At 39.2% G+C, this 20,303-nt stretch overlaps 1 protein-coding gene across 1 annotated transcript in view; it reads right to left on the bottom strand.

Annotated features, from left to right (window-relative positions):
* The window catches only part of DCC (DCC netrin 1 receptor), a 977,719-nt gene that overhangs the window by 117,949 nt on the left and 839,467 nt on the right, over positions 1–20,303 (bottom strand). The window lies entirely within an intron of this gene.

The raw sequence follows: 20,303 nt of genomic DNA, 5'->3' as shown, positions 1-20,303 counted from the left end.
AAAAATGCAAATTTGTCATTTATCTGAAGACTATAAAACCATCAACTCAAACAATGATATGCTTTAGAATGCTGACTGCAGGCTATTTACAAGAGTTAGGGCATGACAACAACCTGAGCCTGCTTGGGCAGTTTTGATGAAGATATGGTGCATCCACACAATGCAACACTACTCAGCCATTAAGAAAGAGGAGATGTTACCTTCCATAGTAAAATGAAAGGTGAAAGAAGGCATTATTGGTAGTAAAGCAGGTCAGGATGTCCAAAGCAAATTCTGGGTATTTGCATGGTGTCAATTAGACCAAACACGTATTTATGATAACCCTGCACCATCATTCAGTAACTAGACCTTCTGCCCCGTACCATGGCTCCCTGTGGGTTAAAATCAATTGCTTATCTTGCTGCACTTAGGGCCTTTTGTTTGGAATGTGTTGATGGGTAACCAGACCCAGAACCAATGAGAGACGTTCTGACCTGGTCAGTTATTTTATTGCTTTGGACCCTTTGGTAACACAAACAGAAAAAAATACATAATTTATATGGCAAAAAGTTAGATCATTATCAGACTTTTGATGACATTTTATGCTAAAAGAAACCAGAGTAATTTATTTGAGATTTTTAAAGTAAGAACATGTGATTCAAGGATTTTTAGAACCAACAAAAGTTAACTTTGAGCAATAAAGAGAATATCCAAACAGCTACCAGCTTGCAAGCAATCAGGGAGCATTTTTGCATTGTTCCCCTCACCCTGAGAACTACAAGAAAATGAGCTTTAAAACCTGAAATGACCAGGGAAGATATCAACCTAACACCTACCTGCTGAGCAAATGAAATACGCTAAGATTTAGTGAGTGTTAAAAGGAAGAGATTCTACTTTGTGATATCTCCATGTTCTCCTAGATGTATGAAAGCATAAAACAAAATTCAGTGATAGTGATAACTGCATGCAAAGGTAAATGTTTCAATAATTATTATTAACCATATTATTATGATAATTTTTATTACTGTTCTGAGACTAACACACTATAGGAAAATACAAATGAGTAACCACGAGAAGTTCCAAATTCTTTCATCTTTTAAGTTTTGAGAGCCAGATTTGTGTTGTGGATGGACTGACATCCAAGTAAAAGAGAAGCAGTTAAACAATGTCTCATGAAAAAATCAGCTTAAATTAAAAACAAATTCTAGTTCTGTCAATACAGAAAGTCTAGAAACAGTGATTCGTCAACTGCAAATATCCCAAGCTCAAACTGGGATTTTGAACAAATATTTCACATTGCAAGAAACAAAACCTCCATAAAGATACATAACTTATATGGCAAAAAATTTTTGGTTTCTGGTCTGAAGTAGGAAACAGCAGCTCAGTGCAAAACATTGTTTTGAAACGAGGTGCCACGGAAGACCAGTAGGATCAAATCAAATGGATCCAGGAATCAACCTAAAGAGATTTCCACAGACCAAAGATGAGAACAAAGTGACTACGAATAAAAATAAACATGTTAATGCACTGGAACTCAACAAATATGAATGCATGAATTCATCAAGCTATTTTAAGACATAGTAAAGTTGGTCACTTCTGATGTTGGCAATGAACCAAACTGCTATTTTGAAGACTGGGTACAGAATCTAATAATTACCACTTGTCTCACAAATCAGCTCTATCAACTGTGTAACCATCAGTGTATTGGGGAAGCAGCTCCTAATGGTATTGTTTCATCTAACTGGTAAAAACCAAACGATAGAATTCAAATATTGCCATCTTTCAGCCACAGTGCTCAACTCACTGGAGACATTAAGCTACAGGACTGCTAAGGTAAAAACAGAGACATGGAGACATTCTCTACCTCCTAATGAAAGAACACACATCCTTCCACAGTCTCACCACAGGGACTGAATTTATGTAGTCTGATCAAGCTCCTGGATCCAGATGGCAAAGTGCAGGAGATAGAGCAGAAAGAAGGCAGCATGTTCAAGCCCCAGTGATGATAATTCATTAAGTTCTACATGTTGCAAATGGTCTCCTGTATCTCACTTCTATTTCACAATTTTAAAAAAAAGTAAAAATGAGTGAATGTAACTATGCCAGTGTTCTCTGAAGTGATTAGATGGATTTTATGTGACCTAAATATTAGCGTTAAAGGTACTGACATTTCAAGTGACAATGACAAAAGAGGCACACGAAGAATAAAATGAAATTGCATTTGATGTAGTCAGAGAGCTTCTCTTCAGTGAACTGCTTCCTTTACTTGAGGGGATGTTTATGTGTATCTAAATTCATATTGACATATTAGTTATTAGGAAGAAAGTAATTGATCGACTTTTAAATGCTCTTAGAGATTCATGAATATATGTACCAGATGGAGCCCTGCTGTCAGGTTAAAATCGTAATTCTGAGTAGAGCAACTAATTAAAGACTGTATAAAATTAAGCAGTAAAGTATGTGACAGAAGCTATCTGGGCTCAGAACAGTGAAGAGTAGGTAAGGAACTGGGTCATCACAGGCTTGTCATCAGGTATGGACTTGGAACTGGGGCCTCAAGTATGGGCAGGGATTAGAGGTAGGGTGACAGGAGGTAGAACACATGTCAGGAGAAAGATGTGAAAGGTTGGAAATACAGCCAGGTAGCTCAGCAAAATTTTTCCTTCTAGGAAAAATATAAGCTTTGGAGGAGGGACTAAGTATGATTTTAAGCAACTACAATATAAATATTTACATTACATTCAAGGCACATAAAATTTTTTTTTGTGGGTCAAATTACTTTTTATTTTCTCCAGTATACATAACAGTGCCTATATGCACATTTACATTATGTATTTGCTTTTAGCTATGTCTGTATTTATCGAAGAGAAAGATCAGGTATTCTAAACTTACGGGAATTAGACTTGCTTGTTTTAGTTTTTTTTAAAGTCTTTAGATTTGGTGCCAGAAGAAGTGAGAAATAGAGCTGAGGACATCTTAGACAGTAACTCACTTCAGAAAGCCACCTAGAGAGAGGTCACCATTCAGCTGCAAGCGTTACTGGCCTATGGAAGGCAATCCCAGAGTTGTCAGATTTTCTGGAAATCCAGATTTGTATATGAAATCAACAAATTTCCAAAAGCCGGCTACTTAGGTACATAAACAAACTTGACCTGGCAAGACAAATTATGTCTCTGGGCTGAACCCAGACCCACAACCACTAGTCTACAACCTAATTCCTACATGCATTAAGTATACACAAATACATACATACATGTATGTGTATGTGTATGTTCACAAATCATGGATAATGAATGTCTTATTTTAAAGTCATGCATAAGATCAACAACTGATGAGAAGCTACCCTATGTGGCAAGGAGGGGAATACAACATAATAAAGCAGGTGCTCACTTATGCAAGGCAATGAGTATGGTTGTTTTATGTTCAACTCTGCGATTTAGATGGGAATTTAGTCAAGAATGTCCTACTTGATAGAGAGCTCTTGACTTTTATGCTCCAGGTTAACAGCTGGAGCTTACAGGTAGTCAGCAAGGTCGACAAGACATGGCTTTCATGCCTTTGCCTCTCGGTCCCACCTGCCAGCCTCCCTAGACAGCACATTCCGTGAGTGCCCCCACGCCATCTCTCTGCTCAACACGCTTTCAGTCTTCTGTTGTAAATACCATTTCTCATTTAAAGCCCAAGAGAAAAGATGAAAATGTCTCGACTAGGTCATGCTCATTTTTTAAAAAAAATTTCATCTCATTCTGAATTAGGACAAAATGTGCAACTCACTTTGCTGCTCCTGGTTCCTAGGTAGTATTCACCGCTTCTGAATCGCTCCCCACAGTGAGAGCAAGGTGATTGTCATTTCAATGCTGATTCTTGCTGATACTGACAGCCACTGAGTAGCTAAACATCTGAGTGATGTTCTCTTCTACTTGATGCCTAACCATGGTTTATGGCAGGATAACAAAGAATCTGGTGGTTTATGGCAGAATAACAAAGAGTCTGGAGCTTTGTAATTTTCTAGTCATTGCTCAATGAATTACACTAGTTGTTATACCCCACAGATCCCAACGATGTTGTGCACACCTCAGGGGAGACAAACCTTAAAGGTTAAATCAAAAGTTGCAATAGCTTAGCTGTCTATTCAGCAATGTCCATTCCGTGATGGATTTTTAACTGGTTAAAGAATACCATCAAGAGCTAGGACAGTGTCAGAGACATTCTTGCTCAGTATTTGCCTGCTAGTAACTCGATAGCATTACTTTAATGCCCTTTTGTATTTAATAAAGGCATCTTCACTGAGTATAAAGATGCTGACAGAGTGAAGGGGAGCAAGGAAGAATGAAAATTTTCTCCCCATAGATAAGAAGTGTCATTTTCCATGACACCACTAGGGGGCAATGTGGAGCTATCTTCCTGCACATGCTCAGAGCTCTTAAACTTTAAAATCAGTAAATCACAAAAGAATTGCCTAGAATTGCTCCCTCTATAGAAGCATCAAATGAGTTAAGCGCATTTAATATTACCATAATGAATTCCAAGTGAATTAATCATTAATTATGGTCAGACCCCATTGTTCAGGAACACACTTAATGACAATTATGACAGTCAATTTTTTTGGATTTGCTAAGATGTTGCAGACATGTAGTGTGGAAATTTATCAATTGTCTCTGAAAAATAAAGTACAGCAGGATTTTCTTATTTGAATTTACTGTGACAGAATCATGTTGAAATAACTTAGATTTTGGTGGTTGCCCATGAGAAGTATTTTTAATTGTGTTTTCTGAGTGATCACATAGATTTCAAGTTGTTGATCAGATTTTCATCATTTGGCCAACCTTACTTACAAAGCACATCAGATTGAGATAAAGGAGACTGAAGAAATATTATCCAAGCATCCCAAACAGATGGCTCCTGGCTTTCTCTGTGGCTTCGAATAAAGGGAATAAAGGCTCACGGAGTTGCAAAGACAAGTGGGTAAAAGCAAGAATTTTGGTTTTACTTCAGAGATCTGGCAGGTGAGAGACCCAAAAGAGCTTTTGTTGAGGCTTGCCTGAATGCAGTGAGATGAATGCGGCACTCTGGGGCCGTGGGACTGAAGTAAGGGACCCGCAGACAGCACCTCGGGGGCTCGCCCAAGATGCTGTACTTGGTGACAAAAGCCAGTGAGAGGAACATAATTATTTTTAATTAATATTTTGTGTGAATTAAATGCCAGTGGCATATGCCAGGCTGACAGCCCATAGTCCTTTATTCATCACGCGTTATGTACTTCACTCGGTGGCCCCGTCCGTGCCAAGTGCTTGTCGGGGTGCAATGCTCATGTCCCTGCACTTTTGCTCTATTAGCACCGCCAACAAGTCAATTAGAGAAAATCAGAGTGGCTTCTGGTTCCCTAATGCAGATGCCTGTTCATCGCGGCGATCCAGGGCCACCAGGCACAGAGTCCAGGCCCCTGGATTGCTGTCAGATGCTAAATGGTACTAGACACCTTTCACCCTGCTGGACCTGAACTGTTTAATTAAGTATAATGGGTAGACAGCAAATACAGCTGTTGCACTGTTCTCTTAAAAGGATGAGCCATTCCTGTTTCAGAAAGATGCCGTTTCAATAATACATTCAACATTCATTCTACTTTGTTATATATACATCTACTACTTCGCAAATTTAATTAACAGCTGATATAACTAGCACCTTAATGAAGTGGCTTTTGTCTTCTTTTATAGGAACAACTTTCCAGCACATGGTCAGGTTGTAACACGTCTTGCTCATCAGACAGCACTGTGTAACAGATACTCAGCTAGTGTGTGTAAGGGAAGTATTTGATTCTTGCAAAGGAGAGTTAAAGTAAATTTTAGTCTACCAAGGTCTAGCACCAGGAGGGAAACTGGGTCAAAATAAAATGTTTAAAGAGAAATTTCAGTGCTTGGCAGATAAAAGTACATAGTGGCCCTCCCTGGTGGCACAGCGGGCTAAAACACTGCACTATGAAGCTTAAGCCATTTCCACAAGAGTTCGATTCCCGCCTGCCCCGGAGGAGATCCACAGGGCACGGCAGACCTCTCCTGACCCACCCGCTGCTCCCCTCAGCAGTGCACTTTGTTGATCTGCCTGTTCTGCTCCCCACTCTGTCTCTGGTGAATCCTTTCACCCTCCGCATCTCTGACCTGTACCCCAGTTCTATATGAATAAATCTTAAAAACAAAAAAGGTATGTAGCAAAGACCTGTTGAATGCATAGATACATGAAATCCGAAAGGCTACATGACAAGTGAAGTGAAACAGTCGGCCCCTTGTCAATCTGAATGCAGACCTCGCATTTCTGGATCCCAACCTGCACATGCTGATACCTGAAATTTGTGAAAAGTGAGTCCAAAGAGATGATGCAACATGTCCTCTCTCATCTGCATATTCACATCCAATTCTTCACCTTCTCAAGTGTTCATTTACTTGTCAATTATCACTGAGCATCTTCTGTGTGAAAACATGGTTGTGATTTTTCTAGAATATGTAAATACTGCAAAAACCCAAATTCTGTTTGGTCTCGATGCATCTTTATTCATAAAGAATCTATGTTGGAAGTTTTGTTTTATTGCTAAATCTAAGTGTTCTGGAATCAAGAGGATTTTGGAGAAGATAGTTTACTTGATCTTTTGAAAAGCAAAGGTTGAGGTTGTTAATTTAATCCTTACCTCTCTCAGCCCAGTGTTTTGCACACAGTAAGTGCTCACACAAATATCTGTTGGCTAGACAAGTGACCATTTCCCTTTTATAGGCAAGTGTGGAGTCCTAATTCTGAAGTTCAGCCTCATGGCCTCTGTACAACTTGCCTTTTATTGAATAAGAGATGGTGAGCTAAACCTTTGAACTAGCTACAACTGGGTTTTTAGAGAAACTAATGCCTCAGAACAGAGTAGTCTCAGAACAATGGAAAAGAGGTTCAAGTGGCTCTCCTACCTCAGTGGTCCCGGCGAAGACCACAGGGCCAGAAGGAATGGGAATGACAGATGGGTGTGAGCCACACAGCTGCAGACACATTTGGAGGAACAATGGGGAGATGGAAAAATCAAAGACCACCCCTAGGTTTGGAATCTGGTAAGGTGATGAGCATCTGGTTGGGACTAGGGACGCAGGAAGTGAAAGGGTTCTGGTTCTGTCAAGCTTGCTATGGAGACCGAGCTGCGTTACAGCCAGAGCTGACTGGCTGCTCTGGGATCTGCTCTGGTGTCGAGATGTACGTCCCTAACTGAGGAATGGTGGGCTTTGAAGCATTGAGAAAGCAACGCGTCTACTCCAGACAAGCTTCCAAATAATGTCTTGCCTGTTCCTCTCCAACTGATTTCACCACTTGTCTGATGTTATTTGCATTCATACTGGAGATGAACTTAGAGTCACTGGCCCTTCCTTGGGAAATACCGCCAAATTTACAACACATCTCCCATGACATTTAGGGAAAACAAACTCCTCGTAGCCCGTGTTCTGGGCAATTTTTGAATAATTATTCTGATAATTGTACAAGTAGGCAGGGCAGGGAAGCCATTCACATTTTAGAAATGGAGAGCCAGAGGCCCTGCGGGAATCATTCAGCCAGGAACACCCGGGAGGAGATGAGAGGCTGACAGTGCTCAGGTTTGCTCCTCGGTGGTGCCCAGACTGCATGGGCTGGAGTTTCTCTAGCTCATTCCATAGAGCAGCCTTTGGTCTCCAATTAGAGCAGAGTAAACATCCCTCACCTGCACTGTCAGTGAGGTGTGCCTTGGCAGAAAGCCCTCAGAGTCGGAGAAGTGACTGAGTAAATGCTTAGATTATGAAGAGCTACAAGCAGCTTACAAATGGAGCACTTAATGAAATGATTTCTCAGCAAAGCTTTGCATCAGGAAATTACCAGAGACAATATAACCAAACACACAGAGCTTCCTCATTTTCCTCATGTCTCAAAGAAACACTGAACCAAATAAAAGACAAGATGGAAATACTGTATGACCCATCACCCGATGATCCAATTAATAAGAAATGCAAATACTGTTCACTTAGTTAATCCAGGCAAACAAATAACTGCTTAAGTTTGAAACATCAGCCAGTCATACTGACTTCCTACTATTAAAAAAAAAGTGTTTTGGTTTGAAACATACTAGAAATATCTTTTTTCCTTTTTATAAATACCTGTCACCCCTTCCTCTCTTACCTTCTTTCTCCTTTTTTTTATTCCCGACTCATTCTCTTTCTACTATTTTGAGTTCTGGGAGAGAGGAAGGGAACAAAGAAGTAAAAGAGAGGGCCTCCCTGATGGTGCAAGGGGTTAAGTCTCAGCACTATGTAACTCTCCACAGCCACTGAGTTCCATCCCCAGCCAGGGAGCTGCCCCACATGGCACAGCAGACCACTCCTGTCTCACCCTCAGCAGCGTGTTTCAGTCAACCTGCCCATTCTGCTCCCCTCTCTCCTTAGTGAGTCCTCTCACCTACCTTACCTCTGGCCTGTACCCCACTATTTCTTTGCCTAAATGAATAAATCTTTAAAAAAGAAAAAAAAAAAAAAACAGAAGAAAAGAACAGAATGCAGAGGACGGGACGAGAAACACTGATCAGCACATGAACACAAGGGCTGAGGCACACTTGAGGTTCGCGTGGGCACAGTTTCTGGAATTGCTGCCCCAGATACACCCTTGCCCTGCTTTATCACACTCCTCTCCACAGCGAGCCTAAGTGGTGGGCGTAGTGACTGACCCCACTTCAGAGGTGACAAGCTGCAGGCTGAGTGATGGTCGCAGAGATCATTAAAGAGCGCTGCTGGGACTCAGAGCCAGGTCTGTCCTATCCGCAAGTCCACCCACGGCTCACTGCAGGATAAGACAAAGACAGTAAGGACAAGAGGCCCCAGTGGCTTGCCCTCTTTTTGAAGCAGAAAAATGGAAATAAAGACGCAAGACTAGTAACTTGAGTATTTCACCATGCCTCACATTAAGCAGTCTAAATGGAGGTTGTTTTTTAGTAATGTATCATATAAATTTCCCCCGAAATCATGGGGGATGAGCATGTCGGGTGACTAGTATGTTATAGTTTGATTCTGCTTTTCGCTAAATAAGTGTCTGTACTGTGTGTGTGTCTCTCTGTGTGTACACATACATGTGGATGTGCACATGAGTCAAATGAGTTACCATCTGTCAGCTTCTGGATTCACTCGGGTCTCTGTCATCACTTGGGCAATGTCTTTGTTATCTGAATGCTGACTTCTGCTTATTCTCTGAATGCTCACTTTTTACCTTGCCAAGTAGGTGATTCTCAGGTAGCCTGTAGCCTGCGTGCGTATGTGCCGGTGCTTGCTTATAATCACAATGGTTATCTAAGTGCTGCCACATCTGCTTTTTTCATCATCTGTAGACTTAGACATACTTAGGGAACACCCCCTCCCCCCCCCAGTTCCCCCCCTTCCATTTTGTTGGCCCCAGTCACACTGAGCTGTTGAGTAGACACTGTGAATAGCATGACTGATGGTGATGGTTTTCCTTTTAATTTCAATTAATTTAAGCTTATATTCAGACAACGCCTCCTATGTTGGACAGCACCCTTGCACAGGAGTTGTTTACCTTTCTCTCCCTTGGTGTTGCCATAGTTACTCAGGCCTTGTGGACAATGCTGAGGGCAGGTAGAGCAGGTCCGATACGAGGGTTACCACTGCTGATTTTCTCTTCAACAATGAAATAACTCATTGGATAAACATGCTATGATTTTATAGCCTGTGACAACGTTTAACTTGAAAGGTGTCATGTACATATCACCCTTGAAGATAACAAAAATAAAACATTGGACTTTTGATTTAATTTCCTATATACATCTTAATTAACTTGTATCTTTATGACAGTAAGGTCGCTTCAACTGATGAAACTTTGGAGTATTCATGATTTTTATTTCTGGGCTCGAAAACTAGGTCTTGTTTCCAATTTGAATATACTCTCAACTCGGGAAAGTATCCTTGCTAATAAGGGTAAAGTGTATCAAATTAATGATAATTCTAGGGTGACTAAAACTGAACTCATTATTAACCTCATGCTTTAATAAAACATGAAAAATGTAAGTTGGAATAATTCGGTGAGAATAAAGACCTAGCAAAAATAACTACCGATACTAAATGACACAGGAGTATAGCAGTAATCCATTTCTGCACAAATAAATACAGCTTCTGACTTGTGCGCTTAACAAAACCAACTAGTATTTTAGTTCCTCAGACTGTCCTAGGATCAATGAGTAGGAGGAGAGAGAGAAAAAAATAGATAAAACCAAATGGATTTAAAATGGGCTCAGTCAAGAATTAACCAAATGTCATAATTAACAGTGATATTCAGTAGGTGGATGGAAAAAAATAAAAGAAAAATGCTGTCCACATCACTTACATGTTACAAAAGAAAATGCAAGCATGTCCCAGTTAGCTACTTTCCTCTTCTGACACTTCAGCTCCACTTCCTTTGAGAACTGTGGACTGGGGTTTTATTTCTGACCTGGCTCTGGAATAATTTATGATTGAAGACATGTCTCTGGTGTCTACTACTGCATGTTTTGCATATATTAAGGGAGAAGCAAAATATAAAACAAACTGCAAGCAGAAAGATAATCCTGACATTTTAAAATTTTTGATATTGGCTCATAATGTATTCATTTTATTTCTAGTATTTGTCCTTGAACCAGAATGGCTGTATTATTAAATCAAACCCACCAATAAAAATTTACTATCAGTGAAAGAATTCAAACATTTACAAAGCCCTTCCCAGCAAAGATTTCCATACTGTAAACATTCTAAGGAAACAACTCAAAAAGGGAAGAACTCACTTTTTTCTCTACACTTTCCTCTGTTCATTAAGCATTACAGATTGTCCTTTACTTTTTAACAAAGATTTCTTTTCCTTTTTGTTCATATAAGTAACTTTACCTATCATAGAATTACTACAGGGCCATCTGACTTAAAGTAAAAACAACAAATAGAATTAGAATCATAGATTTAAATAATAGTTTCAAAGATGAATTAAAAGTATTTTTTTCAGCAATGAATATTAACAAGTAATGTCCTACCCAAGATTCAAGATAATGATTATGGTGCGAACTGTATTTGTCACAAATCTATGTATTAATTAGCATGCAGAACAAGCTGCTATAATAGAGAAACACCAAATGCAGCAGCTTCAATGAAACAGAAGAGACAGTTTAGAAGTGAGCCGTTCCCTGGGGTCCTTTAGCTCTGGGCCTAACTCCTGGTCATCTCTGCGCTGGTAAGAAGAGAAAGAATGCGCTCATGCATTCTGGGAGGAGGAAGGCCCAAGAATGGCACTGTTACCTTTAGTTATCTACATGGGCAGAACACCTCACAACTTTTACATGCAAATGCCTTGTAAGAATCAGGCAGGCAGATCTCTTACTGGAGTCACATCTGTGTTGGGAATCAGAAGAGACAACCCATGGAAAGTTCTCTCTGCAAGGGAGTAAGATGTGTACCAGGATGTTCAAAACAGTGATAATAGCTTGTGTGCGCTCCCTCCTCTTGTGCATGCATCACCCATGAGAGGGGAGCCTTCTTATTCTTTCTGGAGACAGTGCCCACTCGTCTTAATTTTTTATGCTCCCAAGTGCCTATTATAGTTTCTGGCAAATGGTAAACACTTAAAAACGGTTTGCTGAATTAAAAAAAGAAAAAAGAAAAAAAAAAAAAAAAGGACTAGCCACAAATGCAGTAATTTAAAGGTTAAAAAAATTGATACTCAAAAAGATTAAATATCTTTACCAAGGTCACACAGTTTACACCTGGTAAAGTCAGGATTCAACTAGGATCTATTTGAAGCTTTTCTCCTGAGTGATTTTCCTGCAAGAAAGTTCCTGTGATAAAACAAGCCATCTGCTTGAGAGAAGTTCTTCCTCCGTAAACTGGAATATAAAATCTGTAATGACGACAGCTTTGTCAGCAAAGGATTTGTAGTATTTCTTTTGTGGAATGTGAAAGAGACTCATGTTGGTCTCATAAATTTCCTGGGCAATCACCCACTGTTCTCTTAGCCTTTTTGATGTCAGAGAAGTCTGTGCTTGACTGATTCTCAAATGAATAATTTGAACAAGAAGGCTCATTTCCAAGGTGCTGCATTTTCCCTTATGATTATAAATAGTAGGGTTAGCTCCTGATTAATGGATGTTTTAACAAATGCTCAATACTACAACACTTACATATTCCTGGTCTCATCCTTTACCTATCAGCTACAACGATTTTTGAACAGATCCTTTCAAAAACCATTAAACCTGATAGTGGGCTAACTGAGCTCCCACCATGGGTTCAAGTATTGATGCTCCCTCAGGAAAGGAAGAGTTTGACTTTTGTCCTTTACCTTTGAAGACAGAATTCAGAGAAAGTTCACTGAATAGTCAGCATAGGACAAAATTTCCATCAATGTGAGAATCACCATGGTGAGGAGCTGTGTGTGTGTGTCTCAAGACTCTTCCTGATCCTGTGACTATCAAAGTTATGAGATAAGGTGTGTGGGAAATGAAGGTGGCAAATGAGAAATATGGGAAAACAGGCTTGTTAGAATATTTTTATGCATATATGAAAAGGAAGGCAGAGTCAGTTGGGAGAAATAAAAATAATCCCTCCAAAAGTATGATCTCCATTTCTTTTTACTTTATGTGCAGATGGTCTTGAAGACTGGGACAGTCATGTGACTGCAGAGGGAAAAAGCCCTAGTGTCTGTGATGGCGAATTTAAGGTGTCAGTGACTGGCCCCTGTGCACTCCAGTTAAATGAGCATCCAGGCATATTTTGAGGGTGTTTTAGATGAGCTCAGCATTGATCTGAGTATGGAGGAAGGCAGAACACCCTCTCCAATGTGGTGGACATCAAGCAATCCACTGTGGACTGCACAGAGGAAAAACGTCCCAATTTTCTTTGTCAATGCTTAAACTGGGCTGTTTCTTCTCACCTTCTTCTACCTTCAAATGAGGACTTATGCCTTTAGCTTCTGTCATTCTCAGGCTTTTTTTGTGTGTAAAGTGATTGATGTCATCTGCTCTTCTGAGTTACCATGTTGCTATGCACACATATTAGACATGTGCGTGTAGAGGCGTGTGTACTAGTTTGGTTTCTCTCAAAAACCCTGAAATGTGGTGATCCTTCGTCACTTCTTCCTCATCAAGAAATGCAGGAACTGGAGGAGAGAGGAGGGTGAAAGTGACAGATGTGGGTACTGAAACGTAGATGGTGGTGAGTGAAGCACCTGCAATGTGGGTGTGAAGCTGCCCTCCCACACTGACACGGAAAGTCAACAAAGTTTGATTTAATCCATAAACATCTACTGAGCCAATGTCTTGCCTAGATTAAAGGTTACATTTCCTACTCAACATTGCAGCTATGTTTCCGTGAGAAAATAGGGGTGGTCTCTCATTATGAAAGAAGTTGATGGAAAAAAAATATATATATATATATATTAATATTCCATATACTTTTTTTTTTAAATTTTCCTAATAACCTCAAGAAATCCGTATTTTTATTTCTCATTTGGCAGTGTGAAAATGGGACTTGAGACACTATTATTTGACAATGGGCTCCCAGAAAATAAAAAGATGATGACTCAAAATTAAGTCTTTGATTCCAATACTAGTGTTCTTTCCACTCAGCATAACTGACAATATTGTGTCCTGTCTTTGGCTGTGGATATATGTTGATTGAATTGCTGATCGATAGCATTAAACTCCAAACACACTAATGCTCTAGTAATTCTAATTTACTGAATAGACTTATCCAAGGAATTTCATCTTGCTGTAATTATCATGTTAATGATCGGGAACCCTTGACTGTGATAGCACTTCTAGTATGCACCTCACTGATAACAGCCACCAAACCTACTCACCCAGTCAGGGAACCACTCAAACAGTGGAGACTCAGGTGTGGAGCAGCTTGTTTTTAGAGAAAACAAATGGTCCTAGTTCCAAGTTCCAGTTCTACTATATGAATCAGCATTGTGCAATTCAAGTTACTACTTAAATAGATCTAATACAGTGATAGATGTAAACTAGTAAATTCTCTCTATATTATGGACAACTCTGTATAACTGACTGGTAGAATTTAGTTAGGGATAAAGAAACATGTGAGAGTAGACAAAAAAGAACAAAGAGGCCTAATGTATGCATGTAAAAGGAACTGAGAGACAGAGAATAGTAAGTTGAAAATAAAGTACAGCTTTAGTGAAAAATAGAAAACTTGTGTAGGAATTTTTCAGGCTCTAAAAGCTATGAAGAAACCACTTTGACTTTAGAAAATGGCTCTAGAAACTTCAAATGGCATTGCTTCATTTGCTAGATTTTGTCAAAGTTGCCCTTGGCTTTCACAAAGTAGCTGGTGGAAGGTACTTAAACTGATGCAATGCAGTAACTGAGGGATGTTTTTGAGTCAGAGAGTTTGAGTTCGGGAGTCTGTCACCTACCTGCTAAGAGATTTGGTACAAATCACTGAAGTCTTGTTAAGCCTGGTTTAACTTTAATTGGTGTGTTAACCTGATAATAGGTGGCATCAATGAGCTCACCTCCCACTTAGGAATATGTTAAAGATCAAGTATGACAGTACATTTTAAATACTGAGGTTTTATGTATAAAATCCATTGGGTGGTGCAAACCCTCAAATGCCTGTAGTGCTCATATTAAGCGAATGTCCCAGGTTATCATAATATAGTAGCATTAGCAATAATACTGCCTGATTCACTGAACACAGATAATAGCACTAGGGGTTTTCCTTGTCTTCACAAGGCCTAATAATAAAACAGGTCAAAGGAAATAAAAGTATAATCTTCACCTGAAAAAGTTTTGTTTATAATGATGATCCAGACTAGAGAAAAAAAAAAATTCTTAAACCAGATTTTGTTTCCTGAAGATACTTGTTTCAAAAATAACTCCATCCTCCAAGAACTCAGACAGGATCTGTTTTCTCCTCCCACGCCTGTTCTTGCTAAGGCCAGGAGTGCTTGTTATGCTCATTTGACAGATTGAGGAAACCAGGACACAAAGTCTGCATAACTTGACCAATAACTGAAAAATTACTGCCATGTGCCTGCTGGTATTTGGGAACTTCAGAATAGTCCCCTGCTGTGAGACACGTAAACATACTGAGTGAGAAAGTAGGTGCCTTTACCGAAGATGGGAACTCTTACCAGCATGATAATGTACGTGTCCATCCTTGCCTTTGGTTTCTGTAAGTCAATAAGTACTCTTCCCACAGCTGTGGTTGAAATAACAACCTTTGGGGTCCCCCTCTGGTGGTGCAATGGGTTAAAGCACAGCACTGTGAAGCTACCTGCAACCACTTCACCATGAGTTTGATCCCCAGGAGGTGACCCACATGGCGCGGCAGACCTTTCCTGTCTTGCCCGCTGCTCCCCTCAGCAGTGTACTTCGTGGAACAGCCCGTTCTGCTCCCCCACTCTGTCTCTGGTGAGTCCTCTCACCCCCCTGCACCTTTGGCCTGTACCCCAGTTCTGTATGCATAAGTAAATAAATCCTTTAAAAATAAACAAAAAGAAATAACCTGTGAAGTCTTGGTACAGGTTCAAATAACAGAAGATGATGTGGCAATAATATACAAGAATTAAAACAACAGTAGTCAACAGAGAATTGAATTGTACTCACAAGCGTGAGATACAGGCTAGTCAACAACAGGACAGGAATAGGCTCAATAAGAATAAAATCTTTCCTTTTCTGCTCCAGCCCTGCAACCTTTCCTGAATTATAGCTTTGTCCAGGAACTGCAAAGTATGCTCTGGTTTCTGCCAGGCTAAGTAATGGGTGAATAAACCTGGGGAATTAGACTACCAAAAAGAGAAATCGCTTATTTTTATTTACTCTTATTCTTGGAGGTATAATCGCTGGTTCTCTTTTTTGTTTTTAAGGAAAAGTTCAGCTTCTTTGCTGTAAATGTGTTTTGCTCTTAGGATAAAGAAACAAAAAGGCTTTGTTTGGTATTCCTTGTGTTCCATTCAAATTTCTTTTCTATCTCTTGCTGAAAAATAAAGGCCATACCACACAGCAGAAAAGGCAGGCCGGGATGAATGCAGGTTGGCATTTCCCATCATTAATGTAAGAGGGTGGACAGCCAGAAGAACATTAACCCCTTCCATATCTGAGGTGCTATATCCTTTGACTACAAGGGTAGAGCCCTCTTATTCATCTAATTTCACTACCAGGAATTTTTTCCTGTGCCCTTTGCCTGTCACTCTAATGTTTTCTTTTGCCAATAACCTTAGCTTTCTTAAGTTTTCATTTTTTTAAAGATTTATTGTATTTATGCATACAGAGCTGGGGTGCAAGCAAGAGGTGAAGGAGCAGCGAGAGGATTCACCAGAGACAGAGTGGGGAGCAGAACAGACCCACTGATGAAGTACACTGCTGAGGGGAGCAGTAGGCGGGTTGGGAGAGGTCTGCTGCACCATGTGGGTCACCTCCAGGGCAGGGATCAAACTCACACTGAGTGGCTGCGGCCAGCTTGCAGTGCTGCGTCCTAACCCACTCCGCCACCAGGGAGGGCCAACTTTTCTTTTTTTAATATTTATCAGCCTGCTTTTAGAAAGTAGATGGCACCTAGACCAGAACATTAAAAAAAATAAAATTAGAGAAAAACAGTTAAGATAGAGTTACCTTTTACATCAGCGCTTAGGGCTGCTATAGCAACTCATGAAGTTGGCAGCTTAAGTGTGGTAATTCACCACCTCACAGTGTGCTGGTTCTGGGGAGCTTTTCCTCACCTTTCCCATTTCTGGGGACTGCTGCCTTCCTCCTGCCTGTGGGGCTCTAACCTCTGCTTTCACATGACCTCTTCTCTCAGCAGCTCTTATCAGGACAAACCCTTGGATTTAGGGCCCTGCCGCCAATATCCTGGGAATTCTTACTTAGTCCTTACCTTAAGTATTTACCAGATAAGCTCACATTCACAGGTCAGAAGGTGAGCCTATGTTTTGGGGACCCTCGTACAAATCACTGTACCTTATAAAGAGGCGTATCTAAGAAATCAATAATTTCTAAAATGTCACTGCTCTGCTAATTTTTACAAAGGCTATGTTGACATTCACTTAAATGCTTGTAGAAAAAAAATATTTCTTGGCTCATAACACCATGACTTCTCAGAAATACTCTAGGCTACCAGCAAAACTGTTTAATCTCTACTAATGAAAGAAGTAACTTACACATGACTTTTATGGGATGAAACCCCAATTTATTGTAGTTTTGCTTTTTATTTACATGAATTAACATATAATGGGACAGTACAAATACAACCATCACTGCCATGTGTCCTTTTAATGATTTATAATGCTGTCTATTATTTCTGAACTCTGTGAACCTTCTTTTTTTGCCTGTTATCCTAATGAGAAAGTAAAATGCTAAATTTAGGGAACAGCAATTCCTGTTGAGTGAGTAGAATTTGATAACAAAATATTTCCTAAAATTGTTAAAATCTTTCTCTAAGATTTGGACTAACCAATAGTCTCTGTTAAATGATTGCAGTAATTCACTAAAATATGTAATTAACATTGGACATTTCACTGATATACTTGTTTAACTGATTAATGTGTCATGATAGACATTGCTAGAAACAGATTTTATTCAACTGCTACCCTTAATTTACTAATTTACCTGTAGTAGTATTTTGAATAGTATGTCTTATTCTCTCCATTCTTACAATGGAATACTAATCACTAAAACACCCACCCCCACACACCCATACACACCCATATAAAGTGCCTCAAAAAGGAAAACATTGGATAAGATGTACTATTCTTTCTTTTTGGGTTTAATTCCCCCCCCCTTTGGAATGTGGATAAACTTAATGACTTGTTCTAGTGAGCAGAATAAAGCCAGAGTGATGATATATGATGTAGGTGACAGGGTAATAAAAAGAAAGAGTCTTAACTGGTTGTCCTCTCTTTCTCCTCTCTTCTTCTCCCCAACGTCCTCCCCTCTCCTCACTTCATGAACTCTGGGAGAAGACAGCCAACCTGAATAAGGCATACTACCTAATGAAATGATCTGCCACTTTTTAAAGGTGGACTTTTACAAATTCTTAACTACATAAGCATTAATTAACTAAATCTAAAGTACCCTGTACCCTGCCTCCCAGTTACCCATTGCTTTCCTAACGAAATGCCCAGGCATCAAGCCCAGAAAGAGAATGAGGTTTACACCAGCAGAGTCCTGGATACAGGGAGGGAGACAGAGTATAAAGTCTAGTTGCAAGGTAAACATGTGTCTCATTCAAATGACTACTGACTCAGAATGCATCGAGGTAATTTAGAATATCAGAAGTCAGACTTTCAATGCCTTTATCAGACGATCAGAAGCGCACCTTGAGAAATTCTAGATACTGAACAAAGCATTTAAAGAAAAAGACTAAAGTGTAAGGCACAACTGCCTGGTGCTGGCTACAATTAAGTAATAATGGGTTCATCACCTTCCTTTATTCAGAACAAACACGGTGAGGATAGAAAAGAGACTTATCAGTAGTTATATTATGCTGACAGTGACATGTCTGACTCCCCTAACTTAGAAAGTAGGAGGCCAAGTCTAGTATTCAAAAACCATCACAATGTATGTTCAGCCTCCCTTTCAATCTTTGAGTCCAGTCTTCCCAATATTTCTTTGAATACAGAACATTGTTTTCTCATAATACTGGAGATAAGACGATGAGTAAAAGGCTAGGTGAGAAGCCTTACCAACTAGCTAAATGATTTGTACACGAATCCATAGCACTGAGAATTCAAGTTTTACCTTAACAAATGACCTTTAAATACATATCATGGGCCTTTAGAGTTCAGGGAAAGGAGAATCCAAGAATATTATGAGTTTTCACTTTGTTTCTTCTAAGCTTACAGTTACCTTTATTCACTGCCACTGCACTTCTTTATCTGAATTCACATTCACGGTAAAACATTCATGCTTGTTCACTAGGCCTCCTACCTCCTTGCTTCCTTTACCTTTGCACTGCTGTCCTGTCTCCATGAGAACAAATCCTACCTACCTTTCATATCGGTTTTCAAGTCACTATGTTTACCAAAACTCTTTCAATTACCTTGTAAACAGAGAATTTTCAACTTATCAATGAAAATATTGGTCTTGTAGAAATACGTAGCCTCACTTTTTATTTTCACAAAATGTTTTTGTACTTATATAATAAGACTCTGGAAACCTTGATATGTCAAAGAATACAACCTACAAACAGTCCTTAGTATCCACTCACTATCTTCAACATAATGTTCTATGCTTAGCAGTGACTTAATAAACACTTACATGTAAGAAATTTGGCCAAAAAATGAAGACTATTTGGTCTGTTGATACATTATCTACCATAGGAGACTTTTTTTTTTTTATTAATTAAACAACAGCTTGACTATGGAAAGTTCACCCATTAAGTGTTTTGACCAATGTTAATGAATCAGTCAAGAACATTTGAAAAGAAACACAGCTGAGCTATGATGCTTTGTCTTATCTTGAATTAATTTACTTCTGCAAAATAAAAGCATTGAAACCTACTAAGGTGAATCCCAAAGCGAATATGAAGTGCTAAGTAAACAGGAACTACTTTGGACTCATCAGGGCTGATAATTCATCCACAACTTTTAGAATATGGATATTAGGTCAATAGTGTGGAAAGTGAGAAATCACTTGCAGCAAAAATAAGAGGTATATACAATCAGATGTGAGATAAGTTATTGACTCTCATCATTTACTACAGAAATCCATTTAAGTGTTCACTTATTAAAACTTTCAGGGTAAAATTGTATTATAAAGTTACTAATATTATTGTAAGAATAAGCAGGGATTTCCTGTGTAAAAAAATAAAATAGTAACAACAAGGTACACTAACTTTCTTAGAAAACAGCATATATGGCATACAGTATATGAATTTTTAACGATTGTTCTGATCTTCCAGTCTGAGACACAGCTGGAGGTTGTGTTCCCTAGAAGTTCACTGTATATAAATGCTTTGAATAAGATAGTTGAAGATAAAGAAGGGGGGGTAAATCTACCCTCCTGCTTTATTTTATTTACCATTAAATGACTTATTTCAAAAGGTTTTCTTTGTGACCAAGCTTTTCAAACTTCAGGTCAAAATCATTTTCCATAAGTCATCTTACACTTTGCTTCAAGAAAATACAAAGCAAAATTTTGTTAACCAACACCTATAATGTACTTCATTTCAAAATAATAAAATGTTCTCTACATGGTGCTTATTCATTTTTTATTCATGTATGTCAACTATTCTAGGGGCTGCTAAAGTGCATTGATTTTTCTGATTTAAAATGTTTGCATGTCATAAGCGCAAAACTCT

This window comes from Condylura cristata, unplaced genomic scaffold (genome assembly GCF_000260355.1).
Source record: "Condylura cristata isolate star-nosed mole 26May11 unplaced genomic scaffold, ConCri1.0 scaffold00016, whole genome shotgun sequence".
NCBI lineage: Eukaryota > Metazoa > Chordata > Mammalia > Eulipotyphla > Talpidae > Condylura > Condylura cristata.
The sequence above is the reverse complement of the archived record's forward strand: the minus strand, read 5'-3'. Positions and strand labels throughout refer to the sequence as shown.